This window comes from Lactuca virosa, chromosome 6 (genome assembly GCF_052849685.1).
Source record: "Lactuca virosa cultivar CGN04683 chromosome 6, Lactuca_virosa_CGN04683_v6, whole genome shotgun sequence".
In the NCBI taxonomy this organism is placed as follows: Eukaryota; Viridiplantae; Streptophyta; class Magnoliopsida; order Asterales; family Asteraceae; genus Lactuca; species Lactuca virosa.
The window spans coordinates 33,171,879-33,178,987 of record NC_136431.1 but is presented as its reverse complement, the minus strand read 5'-3'; positions in this window follow the sequence as shown (position 1 = coordinate 33,178,987).

Below are 7,109 nucleotides of genomic sequence, written 5' to 3'. Positions count from 1 at the left end.
TCAACAATCAACAAAAGGTATGTAATTCATCTAGTCCTTTTATGTTTAAAAGTACCCCATGCCATGCTAGATAGGTTATAAACCTTGGAAAATAATATTTTGCATGTACCTTAGACAAACATAGATCCAAGGTGTATTAGGGTTGCATGTACACTTAGGAAGTGTTAGAATGCTCAAAACCCAACAATTGACACTGACGCTGACAGATAGTGTTAAAGTGTTTAACTCATCAGATCATAAGGTGTGACCTTACAATCTCCCTTATCTGATGATGTCAAAACTAATCCTCAATGAATTATTTATCTCGTGCTCCCCCCTTGAGAATGAATGCTTAACTCTTCAGCTTTAATGAATGCCCCCCGTGAGAATAAAAGTGACTTCCCATCTTTTATTTTTCAAGCAGTTGAGGCAACAGATCTGACTTGATTATGAAGAAAACCGGATGAACGAAGAATTATAAGCTGAGGATGAAAATATCAGTAATAAGCTTAACTCCCCCTTAAATTTAGCTCGGTTCCCTTTAACTCCAGGTTGAATATCTAGTTCTTCCACTTTTTGACATCAACATGAGAACAAAACTGATGAAGAGTATCAGTGATGTAACTTTGTAGTGTAGCATAGGATTGTGATGTCTTCTGATTATGTGGGTTTTAAACTATCAGTCATCGATATAGTATTGTGAGATCTCATCAACGTGTGACATCACACGCTGAATCATAAATCTCTTTTATTAGAGGGAAAATGGCAAGGGTGGATAGGTTCATGTAATATATCACATACAATGATATACCCATCGACACAGATTTGTCAAGCTCTCATCAGCGTTTAGTACACTACGTTGAATCATAAAGTTTTATGAAGAAGATAAAGGAGAGAATGGATTGTTTCAATCATGCTGAGGTGAAATCAGCGTGAATCACTAACAGTTTAACTCATCAACAAGAAGTGGTTCAAGCTTTCGTATCATAGAGTAAGTTGCAATCTAGAATCAAAGATTCACCGTTAATTCATAATGTTACCATGTCATACCTCAAACTCGGAGGTCAGGCACATGAATAACCCTTTGTCATTTAAGGACAAGACAAGTATCTCTTACGTTGATGACTATGCAATCAATGTAAGCCATTGGGTTTTGCTCAATGTTTCAGCAGAACATAAGACTTGATGCATACGACAAGCATGCTTCCAGGGACAGGGTCAGGTAAAGATGATTAATTTAAAAATAAACACCCTAGCCTTTCTATCAATAACTTTTTATTTGGACCATATAATCTCATTTAGAGAGTTTACACAATGCTAGACAATCAGCGTGAGAGGGTGACTCACCGTTCTCAACAGATGGTCTCGCTGATGAGAAACTTACAGAGATTTTGTCACATAAAGCAACACGCTTCTAGGGACGATGATGTGTCAAAAGTTGCATACTAGGCTTAAATTTTCCACCGTCGGATTCCTTCACAAAATGGTACAAAAGAATAAACAATATAAGAATACAAACAAAAGAATTAGTCAAACAAGAAAATAATTTAAACAAGGAAATATGTGTAGATTTTTCAAAAAAGGAGATTAAGATTTGTTCCATAAAATCTATTGAATTGAATGGTCATTAATGCAATTCCATTGTCTGAGATATCTACCCCTTGAATTTTTAGCTATAAAAGAGAACACAAGCAAAGATAAACTCATCAGTAAATATCTTAATATGAATCAAGAGTGATGAGGCCATTTATAATTGAAGTGTTTCAGATGCTTTCCAAGTTTCATGTTCATCAGGGGCAAGAAAAGAGCAAGAAGCAGTCTTTGTAACCTACGAGTTAACTGGCTCGAATCCATAAAACCATTGTGTCTTCAAGATCAACACGAGGACATTCGAGGTTTTATCGGATTATGAGTCAGTAGATGAAAACAAGACTTACTGCTTTGATGGTTGCTCTTTGCATCCATAACAGTAAGTGAAGGAGAATAAGGATATCCTCAAGAAGAACATGACATGATGCCACTCTTTTGCTCGGCACCAAGAGCATTGAGATCTTTTAGCTAATGCAAAATCTAAAGAAAGAAGATGTAGACAAATCTTAAATAAGCCAGAAAGATGTATAAGAGAGAAAAGAATACTTGTAAATAAACAAAGCTTAAACATACTATGTAAACATCTATAAACATAATAAAAGTAGCATTTTTTGTGTTTTTATATCAAGCAAAAAAAAGAAATGTTAAATTAAAAATTAGAGAACAATTAAATCATTGAAAGCATGGCAAGATCTACAATCAATTTGTTCAAAGTCTTTTCATCCAATGCCTTAGTGAAAATATCATCCAACTGAACAGTGGATGGGATGTAGAACGACTCCCCTCTTCCCTTTTGATTTATGTCCCTGATGAAATGATGATGGATGTCGATGTGCTTGGTCTTGGAATGTTGCACTGGATTTTGTATCATTTGAATGTCGTTAGTGTTGTCACAACAGATGAGTGTCTTCGAGAAGTTTAGACCATAGTCCAAGAGTTGATTCTGAATCCATAATATCTGAGCACAACACCTTCTAGCAGCAACATATTCAACTTCAGCAGTAGAACAAGCCACTGATGTTTGTTCTTTATTGGACTAGCTTACTAATCTATTTCCAAGCATTTGAGCTCCTCCTGAAGTGATTTTTTGATCGATGCCACATCCACCATGATCGGAGTCAATATATGCCACCAGATTGAACTCGGAATCACGAGCATACCATAAACCCAAGATTTGGTGTATGTTTTAAATATTGAAAGATTCTTTTCACAGCGAGTAGATGAGATTCCTTTAGACTGGCCTGATAACGAGCACACAATATAATAGCAAACATAATGTCAGTGTAACATCCGAATTTCCAGGTATCATAATTTAAGTATTTATTTTGAGTTAAGAAGAGGGACTCGACGAGTTGACGCATAAACTCGTCGAGTAGGATTGCGACTGATGACTCGGATTAATGAATGGACTTGACGAGCTGATGAGTCGACTCGACGAGTCCGCGCTGTGGACAGAAACCCTATATCTTTGGGCCTGTGCCCTATTTAAGGGTCCTTATGGCCTTCATTGGCGGCCACACACACACTTGAGTTACTTCGAGAGTGAGTACCGAGTTATAGCCTCGAGTGGCTTATGTGTTGTATGTGGTATTTTGGGGAACTCACTAAGCATTTATGCTTACCGTGTTATGTGATATGTGTTTCAGATACTAGTGAGGATCGCGGGAAGGCGCCGGCATGATTTGTACACACTGACAGAGGATTTTGTATTTGAGATTCTAGGATATGTTTTACCGTGATAACATTTGATACACTTGAGTTTTGAGATGATTTATATGAGATATGTTATGTTTGAAAAATGAAAATTTGTTTGAAAATTTACGTCGTTACAAGTTGGTATCAGAGCCTTGGTTTGAGGGATTCGGATGCACCTTCGGGCGTATCAGAACTCAAACTGAGGATTTGAGAAAGTTTTTCATAAAAGAAACAATTTTTCTAAAAAGATTAAAAGATTTTCGAGAAAAGCAGAACGGAGCAGTGTGTACGATCAGCCAGCGCCCGAACGGTGATTTCCCAAAATAGCCTTACATTATGTGTTATGAGATATTATGTGATATGCTATGCATGCTAGAGTAGGCTAGGTATTCATATCTAGGACTAGGGTGGCCTGATTTGTGATGTCTTAGCCTAGGAGATTACTGATGCTATGAGTTACTTCGAGAGTGAGTAGGTAGCAGCGAGGAGCTTATGAGTGGTCTACTGGAGGGTAGCCTGTGTTCAGCGAGATATAGAGTACTTGTGATCTAGGATCCTAGGAGGAGGACTTGGGGTGAATACTAATGAAGTGTGGAAGGTAGTATAGGGCCCGTACTACTGGAAACACCGGATCAGTAAGCAGTCCAAGTAAGAGTCCTTAGGGTACTAAGGAACAAGTAGGGTTGAGTAGTGAGTGCGAGTATACTCGAGCGCATCTCTGATTTCTTGGTGTTGTGTTTCATAGATATCATGGTTGGGACACGCCACACACCAGAGGGCAGCGGCGTTAGCGACGAGGAGATTCATCGGATGATTCATGACGAGGTGGTCGCGGCGATCCGGGAGGCCATTCCGGAGATGTTTGGGTCTATCAAGACCACGCCGATTGAGACGTTTGATGAGAGATATGCTGCTGTTACTAAGGCGGTTGCTGCTGCAGCCACTGCAGCTGTCGCTGCCGCGAGGCCACAGGGGGGTGACTCGTTGCTGTACCAAGAGTTCAGCAACACGAAGCCACCAGAGTTTGATGGGACTCAGTATCCTATAGCCGCGATGAGATGGATCTCTGACATTGAGGGATGCTTCTACACTTGTTCTTGTCCGGAGCATCTGAGAGTACGATTCGCGCTGAACCAGCTTCGCTTGGGGGCGAAGGACTGGTGGAAGTTTGTGACGGCAGACTTCACTCCTGCAGAGATTACAGTGGTGACCTGGGAGAGGTTCACCACCATGTTCCGAGATGAGTATGTTCCCCCGGTGGAGAGGGAACGGTTGGCTCAGGAGTTCTTGTCCCTCAAGCAGGGGACGGAGTCCGTAACTGTGATCACACAGATGTTTCATGAGAGGGCGTTGTTCTACCCTGAGCACGTGTCCACTGAGCAGGCACGTATGAGCGGATATATGAGCATACTGAGGAGAGACATTCATGAGTTCGTGGCAAACTCGACGTACCGGACATTTACCGAGCTCCAGGAAAATGTCCGGAAGAGGGAGATTGAGCTAGAGACTCAGGCCAGGGAGGAGGCCGTGTCTCAGAGGAGGGATAGGCGGTCGGCACAGTCTCAGCCGGCAGCCAAGCGGGCAAAGCCTGCTGATTCGAGATCTGGAGGTCCGAGGGGCCGCACTTGCGGGAAGTGCGGCAAGAGCCAAGAGGGAGTGTACAGAGCAGGGGTGTGCTACAAGTGTGGCAAGGAGGGGCATTTCGCAAGGGATTGCCCCAAGGGGTTTGCAGTTTTCTTTCGCTGCAACCAGACTGGCCATCGGAAGGCCGAGTGCCCACATCTACTTCAGGGATCAGCACAGGGATCTACACCTGCTGCTAGAGCTACCGAGGCCCGGCCAGCGAAGGCCGAGGCACCGAAGGCTCACGGGAGAGCCTTTCAGTTGACAGCGGAGGAGGTCCGCGCAGTGCCCGATGTCGTGGCTGGTACTTTTCTTGTGAGTTATGCACCTGCTTTGGTGTTGTTTGACTCGGGTGCGAGTCGATCTTTCGTGTCATTAGCGTTTAGTCAGCACATCAGTATCCGACGAGAGGCGTTGAGTCGACCTCTGCGAGTTTCTATAGCCGATGAGCGAATGGTTTATGCTACTGATGTGATTCGAGGATGTGTACTCGAGATTTTCGGTGTTGAGTTCCCGATAGATTTGGTACCGATTACGATGAGGGATGTCTGTGTCATCGTGGGCATGGACTGGTCGAGCCGATTCGGAGCTGTTATCGACTGCGAGCGTCAGTTGGTGACCATACGAGACCCTAGTGGGGGAGTACTTACGGTGTATGGCGAGGGTACCCGATCTGGGTTAGCATTTTGCTCGACTGCCAGAGCGAGATAGAGTCTACAGCAGGGCTGTAGAGGGTTTGTAGCCTATGTAATGGATACACGAGTTGCCGCAGAGAGGCCGAGTTCTGTCGGTGAGGTACCGATAGTGCGAGAGTTTCTGGATGTTTTCCCCGAGGAGTTGTCGGGTGTGCCTCCCGAGAGGCAGGCGGACTTCCGCAATGATTTGGTTCCGGGGGCAACGCCTATTACCAAGGCACCCTATCGCCTTGCGCCACCAGAGATACATGAGTTATCCTTGCAGCTTCAGGAGCTGTTGGGGAAGGGATTCATCCGACCGAGTAGCTCGCCGTAGGGAGCGCTGATCCTTTTTGTCATGAAAAAGGATGGTTCACACCGGATGTGCATTGATTACCGGGAGTTGAACAAGTTAACGGTCAAGAACCGTTATCCATTACCGAGGATCGACGATCTGTTCGATCAGTTGCAGGGTGCATCTTGGTTTTCCAAGATAGACTTGAGGTCTGGATATCACCAGATGAGGGTGCGTGATGAGGATATCCAGAAGACGGCGTTCAGGACTCGTTATGGGCATTACGAGTTTGTGGTGATGCCTTTTGGGCTCACCAATGCACCAGCAGCGTTCATGGACCTCATGAACCGAGTATGCAGGCCGATGTTGGATCGATCGGTGATTGTGTTCATCGACGATATTCTAGTGTATTCGAGATCCAGAGAGCAACATGAGGAGCACCTGAGGGAGATCCTTGGAGTGCTGAGATCGGAGAGGCTTTATGACAAATTCTCCAAGTGTGATTTCTGGTTACGAGAGGTCTAGTTCTTGGGACATCTCGTTAATCAGAATGGGATATTGGTCGATCCGGCCAAGATTGAGGCTGTGATGAGTTGGGAGGTGCCGAGATTCCCCACTGAGATCAGGAGTTTTCTGGGGTTGGCCGGCTACTATCGGAGATTTATCAGAGATTTCTCTAAAATTGTCGTTCCCCTCACCAGATTGACCTCGTTTGGGGTCCCGAGCAGTAGACCTCGTTTGAGACTCTTCGCCAGAGATTATGCGAAGCCCCAGTGTTAGCCCTTCCGGAGGGAATGGAGGATTTCGTGGTGTATTGTGATGCGTCTATATCGGGGTTGGGTGCGGTGCTTATGCAGAAAGGGCACGTGATAGCATACGCATCGAGGCAGCTAAAGTCTCATGATACGAGGAATCCCACCCACGATTTGGAGTTGGGGACAGTGGTGTTCGCCCTCAAGATATGGCACCATTATTTGTATGGGGTTCGGTGTACCATATACACGGACCACAAGAGTTTGAAGTATCTGATGGATCAGCCCAACCTGAATATGCGCCAGAGGAGATGGTTGGATGTGGTAAAGGACTACGACTATGAGATCATGTACCACTCGGGCAAGGCTAACGTGGTAGCCGATGCTCTGAGCTGCAGAGCGGAGAGTGCCCCGATTCGAGATGTATGTATGAGGATGACGGTGATGACTCCGGTGTTGGATACCATTCGAGAGGCCCAGGCAGAGGCTGTGAGACCAGAG